A 13,661-nucleotide genomic window follows, 5' to 3' on the forward strand; every position below is an offset into this window, starting at 1 on the left:
AACTGGGAAAGTGGAATGATCTGAATGACTAATAACAATGCCTCGTCATTTGTGCTAGACTAGCCATACTCTGCCAAGCTTGTGGGGTGTTCTCATGTAACGGTGTGGAGAGTATACCAAGACTGAGATACAACATCATGCAAAAGGGAATCCTGAAATAACAATAACAATGTGAGAGGTCGAGAATGGATGTCTAGCATACCAGGTTAGGGCATTGCCAAAAACCATGTCAGGGCAGTAATGGCATAAAGCAGGTGCAGGGAAGGGAGATGCACATGGCATCCTTAAAGAGTCACTGTCGTATTTTTTTTATTTTTTTTTCAGAAATCAATAGTCCAGGCGATTTTAAGAAACTTTGTAATTGGGTTTATTAGCCAAATCTGCCATTATCTGTCTATAGAGAGGGGAGGGGGGAGGAGGAAGGAGGGAGTTAGCCGGCAGCAGAAAGCAGATGACAGAGGATTACAGGCAGGGAGCTGGGTGACAGCTGTAATCTGAGCTCAGACAGGTCACTGGTGACTGTCACAGGAGATATCCCGTGAGGGATTTGTAGATTAACTCTTTGTTGTCCTGTCTTTTATTTAGCTCTCTCCATAGGAGAACAATGAAGACAGGGGGGAGAGCTTCAAACTGCTTTTTCATGATAAAAATGCATTTTTCGGCTAATAAACCCAATTACAAAGTTTCTTAAAATCGACTATTGATTTCTGCAAAAAAAAATTTCACGACAGTGACACTTTAAGGGTCATATTACACAGGCCAATGGCAGCCCGATCAATAATGTAATCGAGCACCGATCTGCCTATTATACAGCTCAATTATTGTTCAGCAAGGGCTGCACGGACATCGTTAGCGATGTCTGTGCATCCCCTGCCCTAAACTGTTCATACATTGCCTGTCTGCACTCCTGGTCTTCTCCTGCCCTTTGATTGCTTCCCATTACCCGCAGCTGTAGCCTCTATGAGCTGACAGGCCGCTCAGCCAATCGCTGGCTGCTCAGGCCCGGCCAGTGATTGGCTGAGCAGCCTGTCAGCTCGGAGAAGCTGTAGCATGTGGTGCCAGGAAGCAAGCAGAGAGCAGGAGAAGACCGGGAGCGCAGACAGGTAATGTATGAACAGTTTCTTTAATTGTTAGTCATTGCCCGCACATTGCTATTATACATATGGGCGCCCGACACCCAGTGATTTTAGGTCTGGATCAGCTGATGATCGGGGTGTCAACCTCAAATATGCACAAAAGTATGCCCCATATAGTAATTGGTTCCCCCAATAATCCTCCATACATTTGTTAATTACCCCAATAGTGCCCCACATAGTAAGTACTCTGTCCATTAGTGCCCCACATGGTACTTATGCTCCTTCCACCTAGGTGAATGGGCTGGACTTACCTATCCTGGCTCCGATGCTGGAGCTCCCCCTCCTGCAGGACGCACCTTGCGTAGGCAGCATGTGTGATGATGTCGCCACACTGCCTGTGCCAGAAAATAAAAATATGGGTGGCCTGGGCTGCTGCCAGACCACCTATGTTATAATTAGCTGCGCTGTCCGGTGGGCCAGAAATCAACTGCCTTCCCTCTAGGATTAAAAATATGCGACATCATAGTAGTGCCTTGATTCTCAGGGTCGCAGAAGATTTCCAGGAGGAAATCCCTCTGCACAGTGTTTCCTCGGGGCACACCATCATTTTCTCAGTTTCTCACACTGATCTGCAGATTCAGGTGACACATAAAGAAACAATAACCCTTTACGTCGCTCAGCTGTGCAGCTTCCAAATACACATATATAATACAGTGACATCTAGTGGCGAAACTTTATTACTATTTTCATCACCACACAAGTACAATAAGTACAGACTTTTGCGAAGGGTGTATATAACTGTAACACCCATGGTAGGATACCACAATGTGTACCATTGCTATTGGGGTTGCACCATCAGCATCAGGCTCACTCATTACTGGTAAGAAGTATAGAGATAAAAAGCTATGCCTATAATCCTGATGAGAAGACAATATAACCTTTACCCCTCTTACAATATTACATGTTGGCCTACTAGATGCCATACAGAATCAATATACACTTAAAAGGCTCTATTCCGTGAACAACATTTATGACTTTGATCAATTTGATGCTATTAATATTTGATCAGTAGTAGTCCGCCTGTTGTCCATCACACGTGTATCCTCTGCCACTCTCCTGCATGTTTTCACAGTTTGTACGGAAAAATTGTTACACGGCTGATTGTTTTACCCTACCACGTCCAGTTTATATGTTCGAGGGGCGGTTACAGGATTCCCTTGATCATAGAATGTGATCACTGAACAAGTAAAGAGGTGACCTTATTTTCTATGGTGGCACACAATGGTGGTACAATAAGCTTGGTGGTTCCAGGTCGTACATGGAGGTACTAATACTTGAATGTTGCTCTCTTGATCACTTTTGCGCAGTCTTTTAGAAGAGGAAGGGGCCGTGTGATACTCCACAAGTCCAACAACAGGCAAGTTACATCTGAAGTGACTACTGGCTTTAGCCCCTGTGGTCTCTGATCCCCTGCAGCTCCTGTTGCAGCCCCTTCCAGTCTACTCTATCTGTTCTTCCAAGATGTCAAAGCAGGACTTACCCGCTCAGCCAATCACTGCAGCGGTTTGTCGTCTAGGCTAGTGATTGGCTGAGCAGGCACATCCTGCTCTGATGTCTTTTCTCAGAAGAAAGCAAAGGCGGAATGCAGCGGGGGCCCAGAAGATGCTGGGACAGCAGCTGCTACATATCACTCCCCCCCCCCAGTATTTATAGTAGAAAACCCCTTTAACGTCACATAGACCATTTGCCTTTTAGTTTCACTTTCACTGTCTTCAGAAAGGGACAATACTCACCCTCTCCCACTAGCTTCCACCAGTACACAGGCTATAACCCAGCTGTATGGGAATCTGGGACCTTGATGGAATACAGGGACAGATAGATAGTGTGAACCCTAGCGCTAGGCCCCCCAAGACTGTCCCTGCCTACTTGCAGGCCTGACCCCAGGCAGTCAGCGGCAATTGGGTGATAGTTTCTACACTAGATAAGTAAGACACAGAACAAGACAAGACAAGACAGACACATATAATAAAGAATAGTCAGGCAGATACAGATCAAACTGTAGGTAGCAGAACAGTACAAACAGAGAGGTCAGAAGGACAGACAAAGAGGTCAGAACACCAAGCAATAAAATCCAATACAAAACACCAGCTCAAGCTCCAAGAGACTATCGCTAGCAACGTCCCAGTGCACAGGTGGGATTGGACCGGCCCTCTGACATCCAGACCACACAGAACACAGACTGGCAGGGGAGAGAGATAAGTGGTGAAGGCAACTGCCCATCACTACTCAGTCTAAACCATCTGCAGCCCATCTAAAGGCAGTATTACACAATAGAAGGGACCGCCCAGACCGCCCATTGAAGTCAGTGGCAGTCTGCTGCCATTGCACCTGTAGCACTTAGTGTACATGCGATCAGCCGACATCGTGCATGCACTATTAGGCTATGTTCAGACTACGTATAGAGACCGGCCGTTCCGTGACCCGACCAGGTCATGGAATGGCCGGTCTCTGCCCAGATCATCCCAGCGTGCGCCCGCATAAGAGCTTCCCATAGCACACAGTGAAGCGAGCGGCCGGAGCAAACACGCCGGAGTGCCGGAAATTTTATAAGATTTATTTTTGAGTTAAATAAACAGCAATTTTGTGGCAAAGACGCCACGTACACCAGCAAAACTCCCATCATGCACCCTGCCATTTGGTTCTGTTTAATAGAAGGAGGGTGCGCTTTGGGCCAGGAATAGGAGGCTTTTCCTTCTGCCACGTCTTCAGACCAATCGGCTGTTACTTAAGTCAGCCCCGGCCCAGATGTTATGCGTCTTGTAGAGACATGCAGCGTGGAGGCAGCTGCTGTTCTCATTGCACAGTAATCAGGTTTGTACATGGAGAAGACTGTAATAATCGACCTCAGATTACACGTCATAACCCGTCCTACAGAAACACAATGAGGAGCACTAGTATATCCAGCTAAATATAGAAATCTTCTCATTCTCATCACATTTCTAAGGAAGCTGAGAATGACCAGCAGGGCCATGTGTATAGCTGTATAGGACACAGTCATCCGCCTCTCCTACTATAGAAGGTGACATATCTATATATCCAAGGCTGGAATAAGGTTTATAAGGGCCCGTAGGTAAAAATACAGGGTCCACTGCTGTTTTATGTAGTGGTTTAATTAAATGTAATAACACTATAATGCCCCAATAACAGCGTTATATAGTGATGAAATAAGGACACCAACATGACACTGCTATATGGTTCCTATATAATACTGCAATATGGTGCTAAAGGAAACAGTGCTAAGTACACAGATAATGACACTATACAATTCGCCTATCTATCTATCTATCTATCTATCTATCTATCTATCTATCTTCTATCTATCTATCTATCATCTATCTATCTATTATCTATCTCCTATCTATCTATTATCTATCTCCTATCTATCTATCTATCTATCTATCTCCTATCTATCTATTTATCTATCTATCTATCTATCTATCATCTATCTATCTATCTATCTCCTATCTATCTATCTATCTATCTATCTATCTATCTATCTATCTATCTATTGTCTATCTATATATCTATCTATCATCTATCTATTATCTATTAATCTATCTATCTATCTATCTATCTATCTCCTATCTATCTATCTATCTATCTATCTATCTCCTATCTATCTCCTATCTATCTATCTATCTATCTATCTATCTATCTATCTCCTATCTATCTCCTATCTATCTATCTATCTATCTATCTATCTATCTACCTATCTCCTATCTATCTATCTATCTATCTATCTATCTATCTATCTATCTATCTATCTACCTATCTCCTATCTATCTATCTATCTCCTATCTATCTCCTATCTATCTATCTATCTATCTATCTATCTATCTATCTATCTATCTATCTCCTATCTATCTCCTATCTATCTATCTATCTATCTATCTATCTATCTATCTATCTATCTACCTATCTCCTATCTATCTATCTATCTATCTATCTATCTATCTATCTATCTACCTATCTCCTATCTCCTATCTATCTATCTATCTATCTATCTATCTATCTATCTATCTATCTATCTATCTATCATCTATCTATTATCTATTAATCTATCTATCTATCTCCTATCTATTATCTATTAATCTATCTATCTATCTATCTATCTATCTATTGCTGGGTTTACACAGAGCGATAATTCGCCCGATTGTACGATTAACGATTTAGAAGTAACGATTTTTTTTATAACGATCAGAGTTTAGATGGAACGATATATCGTACAGAAGATTCGTTTTGCTATCGTTTTGCGATCGCTTAAGCCTATCTCGCACATAGGTAAAATAGGTGAACAACTGTTTACACGGAACGATCTGCGAATTTTTTGCGAACGACGAACGACGATACGAACGACGATTTAAGAACATGTTGAAAGATCAAAATGAACGATTTCTCGCTCGTCGTTTGATCGTTCGTTGCGTTTACACGTACGATTATCGTTCGAATTCGATCGTTATCGTGCAAATTCACACGATAATCGTTCTGTGTAAATGCAGCATATCTCCTGTCTATCTATCTATCTATCTATCTATCTCCTATCTATCTATCTCCTATCTATCTATCTATCTATCTATCTATCTATTTATTATCTATCTATCTCCTATCTATCTATCTATCTATCTATCTATCTATCTATCTATCTATCATCTATCTCCTATCTATCTATCTATCTATCTATCTCCTATTTATCTATCTATTATCTATCTATCTATCTATCTATTATCTATCTATCTCCTATCTATCTATCAATCTATCTATCTATTATCTATCTCCTATCTATCTATCTATCTATCTATCTATCTATCTATCTATCTATCTATCTCCTATCTATCTATCTCCTATCATCTATCTATCTATCTATCTATCTATCTATCTATCTATCTATCTCCTATCTATCTATCTATCTATCTCCCTATCTATCTATCTATCTATCTATCTATCTATCTATCTATCTCCCATCTATCTATCTATCTCACTATTATCTATCTATCTATCTATCTATCTATCTATCTATCTATTATCTATCAATCTATCTATCTATCTATCTATCTATCTATCTATATATCTATCTATCTCTTATCTATCTATCTCCTATCTATCTCCTATCTATCTATGTATCTATCTCCTATCTATCTATCTATTTCCTATCTATCTATCTATCTATCTATCTCCTATCTATCTATCTATCTATCTATCTATCTCCTATCTATCTATCTATCTATCTATCTATCTATCTATCTATCTATCTATCTCCTATCTATCTATCTATCTATCTATGTATCTATCTATCTATCTATCTATCTATCTCCTATCTATCTATCTATCTATGTATCTATCTATCTATCTATCTATCTAGAGTAGAGAAAAAGCCGCACATCCAGATCTAGATGGATTGGTGGTTGCCGAGTAAGTAATTTGACCAGGGATCCCAAAAGTATGTAGCACACCAGGTAGTAAAAGTGAAGAGTCTGGTGTGCTGCAGATTGTTGATATCTATCTATCTATCTATCTATCTATCTATCTATCTATCTATCTATCTATCTATCTATCTATCTCCTATCTATCTATCTATCTCCTATCTATTATCTATCTATCTATCTCCTACCTATCTATCTATCTATCTATCTATCTATCTATCTATCTATCTATCTTCCTATCTATCTATCTATCTATCTATCTATCTATCTATCTATCTATCTCCCTCCCTCCTATCTATCTATCTATCTATCTATCTATCTATCTATCTATCTATCTATCTCCTATCTATCTCCTATCTATCTATCTATCTCCTATCTATCTATCTATCTATCTATCTATCTATCATCTATCTATCTATCTATCTATCTATTATCTATCTATCTATCTATCTATCTCCTATCTATCTATCTATCTATCTATCTAGCTATTTTAAATTATTTTTGGACTGCATTTTCATTTCCCCCCCATTGAATTTCATTAAATAAACATCTGTCCGTTCACATCTAGTTAAGTGTCATGGCCATTACTATCACAATTGAGGGCATAGGACGTCTTTGGGTCCCATAATGTTTCAAAACAAGCCCCATTGTCTGACATTGTCTGTTTACAGACCCCAAACAGTCTGGTTTTGCTGAAGCCCCTTCCAATGGAGAATTCATAGATACAACAGGTAAAGGATGGGAATGGCTGACACAATCACCCAGATGCAATGTTAAACCTCCATATCGACAGTGTGAACATAGCCTTACAGTGAGCATGGGAAGTCATTCTCTATACTGATATTCCGGGAAGCTATTACTGTCAGCTGTATTTCTAGTGTAAACTCGATTGTGTGTAAAAAAAAAGGTCAAAGATCAGGAACATTTTATATCTAAGCGGACAATGATTTGTCACCCGTTTCCTGTTTTCTTAGATATTTAGGGCTGGGGGTCATCAGTAAATTCTCTAGGTTACAATGTAAGAGGTGGGCTCCATAAAACAAGGCTACAGGGCTCCAGGCATTGGGACGATGAGCTCGCTCAAAGCAACGGATGATCCGCTAAGATTGGCCGATCGAGCCAGTCCACCAACCAGTGCTAGAAAAATCTAATATTGGTCAGTGATCGTGAACGTCATTCATGTGCAACTTACGAATAATGGGTTGAAATGGTCAAAATCAGCCAATGAATGTGTACGGCCAGCTTAAGCTCAGGGTCTGACCAAAGGGAGCAGTTGTCAATGGGAGGTATTACGTGATCAGATCGCTGTCGACCAGGTAGATTTGCACTCAATTAACAAGTCTATTATACAATACATTGTTATTGTGGCCATTTACTTTTATCATTTGTCAGCCACACATCCCCCATTACATTATCCCCCACTATATATATATATATATATATATATATATACACTCACCGGCCACTTTATTAGGTACACCATGCTAGTAGCGGGTTGGACCCCCTTTTGCCTTCAGAACTGCCTCAATTCTTGGTGGCATAGATACAACAAGGTGCTGGAAGCATTCCTCAGAGATTTTGGTCCATATTGACATGATGGCATCACACAGTTGCCGCAGATTTGTCGGCTGCACATCCATGATGCGAATCTCCCGTTCCACCACATCCCAAAGATGCTCTATTGGATTGAGATCTGGTGACTGTGGAGGCCATTGGAGTACAGTGAACTCATTGTCATGTTCAAGAAACCAGTCTGAGATGATTCTAGCTTTATGACATGGCGCATTATCCTGCTGAAAGTAGCCATCAGATGTTGGGTACATTGTGGTCATAAAGGGATGGACATGGTCAGCAACAATACTCAGGTAGGCTGTGGCGTTGCAATGATGCTCAATTGGTACTAAGGGGCCCAAAGAGTGCCAAGAAAATATTCCCCACACCATGACACCACCACCACCAGCCTGAACCATTGATACAAGGCAGGATGGATCCATGCTTTCATGTTGTTGACGCCAAATTCTGACCCTACCATCCGAATGTCGCAGCAGAAATCGAGACTCATCAGACCAGGCAACGTTTTTCCAATCTTCTACTGTCCAATTTCGATGAGCTTGTGCAAATTGTAGCCTCAGTTTCCTGTTCTTAGCTGAAAGGAGTGGCACCCGGTGTGGTCTTCTGCTGCTGTAGCCCATCTGCCTCAAAGTTGGACGTACTGTGCGTTCAGAGATGCTCTTCTGCCTACCTTGGTTGTAACGGTTGGCTATTTGAGTCACTGTTGCCTTTCTATCAGCTCGAACCAGTCTGCCCATTCTCCTCTGACCTCTGGCATCAACAAGGCATTTCCGCCCACAGAACTGCCGCTCACTGGATGTTTTTTCTTTTTCGGACCATTCTCTGTAAACCCTAGAGATGGTTGTGCGTGAAAATCCCAGTAGATCAGCAGTTTCTGAAATACTCAGACCAGCCCTTCTGGCACCAACAACCATGCTACATTCAAAGGCACTCAAATCACCTTTCTTCCCCATACTGATGCTCGGTTTGAACTGCAGGAGATTGTCTTGACCATGTCTACATGCCTAAATGCACTGAGTTGCCGCCATGTGATTGGCTGATTAGAAATTAAGTGGTAACGTGCAGTTGGACAGGTGTACCTAATAAAGTGGCCTCCTGGCCGGTGAGTGTATATATGTTAATGTGATTGGCGTCAATAAAGAATAGAGAAGTAAAACTAATTTCTATCAAAAACAGCACCACCCCTGTCCTTAGACTGAGCGTGGTATTACAACTCGTCTCCATTCACTTCAGTGGAGCTGAGCTGCGATACCACACACAACCTGAAGACAAGAGTGGAGCTGTTTCTGGAAGAAATTAGCTGTTTTTCTAATCCTGGATATCCCCTTTAAAGAGGATCTGTTAGCTTTCAAGTCCAGTGAAAGGTGACACCGCTAGAGGAGATAATAATGAAGCTCGCACCTTAGCCTTCCCCTACCTGTTATATTATCTCTTCAAAGGTCACAGAGCATGTCCAGTAACATTTCCCATTCATGTCAACAAGTCATGGAACTGCAGATCCCCATAATGCAGTAGCGTAGTACAACAGGCTAGAATAGAGAAGCAGGGCTGCTGTCAGAGGTCTGTGTGGTCACATGACAGCAATGGGGAAGGGAGGTGTGTTCATAGACCAATCAGGAAGTGAGAATCACAGAGCTGTGCAGGAGGACGGTGACAGAAACTTTATACTTTAGCAGCTTAAATGGCTGAGTGTAAGTGCGAGCGCTTTATAGCAGCAGTGTGTATAGCTTAGTGTAAGTACAGACAAATTATAGCAGCAGTGTGAATGGCTGAGTGTGTGTGCAGGCAGATTATAGCAGCAGTGTGAATGGCTGAGTGTGAGTGCAGGCACATTATAGCAGCAGTGTGTATAGCTCAGTGTGAGTGCAGGCACATTATAGCAGCAGTGGGTATAGCTGAGTGTGAGTGCAGGCACATTATAGCAGGAATGGAGAGGATGGGAAAGACAAGGGCTGACAGAGACTGCAGGGAGCATGAAGGAATGAGCAGGGCAGATGTGGACACAGTATAGCAGCACTCTGACCGAGAGAGAGGGGTTACAGCTATGAACAGATTATCTCCACAGTCCTGTCCCCTGTTGTAAGCCCCAGCCTGCAGTAGATCTGCTATGATTTGGAAGGTGAGGGAGACTTCCTGGTTCATAGTACAGAGCTGTAGACCCCGCTATGCAGACCATACCCCTCCCCCACTTGCCTTCCCACCCAGTACAGGGAGCTCTTAAACCAAAGCAATGCTCTTAAACTAAGTCACAATTTAGAAAAACTGTGAGCTCTTAAACCAAAACGCTCTTAATCCAAGTTACTCTTAAACCAAGGTACCACTGTATATATATATATATATATATATATATATATATATATATATATATATATAGAAAACAAAGAAAAAGTTTGAAACAAAGAACACGTTTCCGTCTCCGACTATAATAGTTAAAATAAAACTTATACTTTCTCTTTAATCTTATACCTAGGAAATCATGTCTTATAGCTAGGTGAATGGTCTTCCTTACGAAAAACTATAAATACTTAATCAGAATGACCGTAATGAAAGACAATGGAATAGATAATGTCCTCTGGGGATAGCTGATGCAATGGTTACATCGAATTTCTTAGTGCACTAGGATGTGGTTTAAAGTCTCGGTCCACAAAGTCTTCCTCCCAATTCACAGAGAGCTCATAAGTAATAATTGATCTTATTACTGCACGTTTCATCCGTATCTTACACCTCCTCATCCTCCTCTTCCTTCTTGTCTTATTGTTATCAAATAACTGTGTGACTTATGGTTCCAGAGTGCTTGGCCATGTACGGACCCAAAAGCTAGATCGGCACGATAAATAGCTGGGCCACATGAATGATCGCTGTATCGTTCATGCGGCCATTAAAGGAGAAGTCTGGCGAAAATTTTTATTAAAGTATTGTATTGCCCCCTGAAAGTTATACAAATCACCAATATAGACTTATTACGGGAAATGCTTATAAAGTGCTTTTCCCTGCACTTTCTACTGCATCAAGGCTTCACTTCCTGGATAACATGGTGATGTCACTTCCTGGATAACATGGTGATGTCACTTCCTGGATAACATGGTGATGTCACTTCCTGGATAACATGGAGTTGTCACTTCCTGGATAACATGGTGATGTCACTTCTTGGACAACATGGTGATGTCACGACCTGACTCCCAGAGCTGTGCTGGCTGTGGCCGCTGGAGAGGATGATGGCAGGGGGATGCTCAGTGTCCCTCCAGTGCCCTGTGTCCCTCAGTGTTCCCCCGGCCATCATCCTCTCCAGCAGCCACAGCCCGTACAGCTCTGGGAGTCGGGTCGTGACATCACCACTTTATCCAGGAAGTGACATCACCATGGGAGCAAAAATCCTGGCCATCGTCTCTTACGGCAGATGCTCATTTTTTGTGCAGTGGCCTCTACAGGAAGAAATTGGTATTGCATGGAGTCCATTAAAATTGTTTATTATACGGTCGTGCTAAGTCCTCCAAAGCTGGAGCCACTCTTTGCAGTAGTGGTAAGATGGGAGTTCCTTTGTGCCCTAATACATATATAGGCAGTCAATTTCCTTTCAATTGAGATTATTACAACAACTTCTTATACAAGATCCTATAGCCAGAAACCTATTTAGTTATGAACTATCCCACCTTGTCAAACGTTCACATAGAGGAACTGTGAGCACATTTATTTTGGCTGGAGAGTTCTGAAAGTTCTGCTTTTATGACTATTTGGTTGCCGAGATGGAAAAAGAAATACACAGCGGATTTAAAGGGACCTCACATTTTTATAATGGCCCAGAAGAGATGAATGACTGCTAACCACATGCTTGCTGCTGGTAATGGCTCAAACCAAGTACATAAATAAACTAGTATAGGACTGTATGTTATGTACTGCCAGGCAGGAAATATAACTCACACAGCTGTCAGTTCACCTTTTACAAGCAAATATCTATTGAAGACTCAAAACAAGACATGTGTCAGGCCTGAAGGTGTGGAAAATTGCATATAGGATAAATTATTTACATAAGTCACTAGGTCTTAAAGGGGTATTCCCATCACGACTAATATAGTTATACTTGTAGGGTTTTTCAAGTTAAATATTTTCTTCCCCTTGTTGACAGCTCGTTGTCTAGGTTACAGACCAAAACCCTGCTCAATGACTTTTGTGACCGGAGGCGGCACTATGCCTACGGTCACAAGAGGCGGCTCTGTATCGCCAGGGGGCGGCTGCGTTATTCATAGCCAATGTTTGCTATGTCACCCGTCAGGATGCAAGAAGAAGAAAGACACCACCACCGGAACCTCTCTTATAGGGAGCAGAGCTTAGGGAGAAGGATGGATCTGCTAAGGAGCGTTGTGACAGGTGAGTATGTTTTTATTTTTTGTTTTTCTCATGGGGGACCCTACATGGGGGGGGCTTCACTATTTGGGGATGCTGCACACTGGGGGGGGGGGGATATATAGAGATGCTGCACATGAAGAGGCCTTTACTACTATGTGGGGATTCTGCACATGGGGGGTCTATAATGTCTAGGGATGCTGCACATGAGGGGGGGAGCTACAATATATAGGGATGCTGCACATGTAGTGGCCTTTACTATATGCACACACATGGGGGGGGCTTCATTATATGGGGATGCTGCACATGGGGGGCTTTACTATATTGGGATGCTGCGCAGCAGGGGTGGTCTTCACTATATTTGGATGCTGCACAGAGGAAGCCTATACTATATGGGGATGTTGCACATTGGGGGGGGGTCTTTAATATGTGGGGATGCTGCACATAGGGGGCTATACTATGCTGCATATGGGGGATTGTATAATATATAGGGATGCTGCACATGGGGGCCTGTATTATATGGGGATGATGCACATGGGGGCTTCACTATATGGGGATGCTACACTTGAGGGGCTATAATATATAGGGATGCTACACATGGGGGGCTATAATATATAGGGATGCTACACATGGGGGGCTATAATATATAGGGATGCTACACATGGTAGCTGTAATAAATAGGGATGCTGTACATGAGAGGCTATACTACAGTATATGGGGATGCTATACAAAGCAAATTCTGCACAGGGCGCCATCTACGGCCATCCAGAGTCGAAACAATATAATCTACATATTTTCGCGGCCGGACATATACGTGTTAAACTCCAGCCGGGGATTTACGTAAGTTGAGGTCGGCTACGTACGGTCCGCGAACTTACACCCGTAGTCTACTTACGCTTCCCGAGCGCCGTACGCAGCGATCTGACAGCGGTCTTTTACTTGGAAATCTTCGGCTAGCCCCGGACACCCCACAGAACCTTTTGGATCGGCAAAGAAAAGTGCAAAAATGAAGAAATCACCACTACGTACGCGTCCGCATGTTACGCTACGGGCGTAAGTTACGGCATTTCCGTCCTCAAACAATGGTCTGGTTCATTTTTTATGGCGCCGCGTACGATCCGGCCGTAAGTTCTTACGTAGTGTGAACTGTGCAGCTGTACATCGTATACTTTCCATTATAAGCAAACTACGT

The sequence above is a fragment of the Dendropsophus ebraccatus genome, chromosome 1 (assembly GCF_027789765.1).
Source record: "Dendropsophus ebraccatus isolate aDenEbr1 chromosome 1, aDenEbr1.pat, whole genome shotgun sequence".
NCBI lineage: Eukaryota > Metazoa > Chordata > Amphibia > Anura > Hylidae > Dendropsophus > Dendropsophus ebraccatus.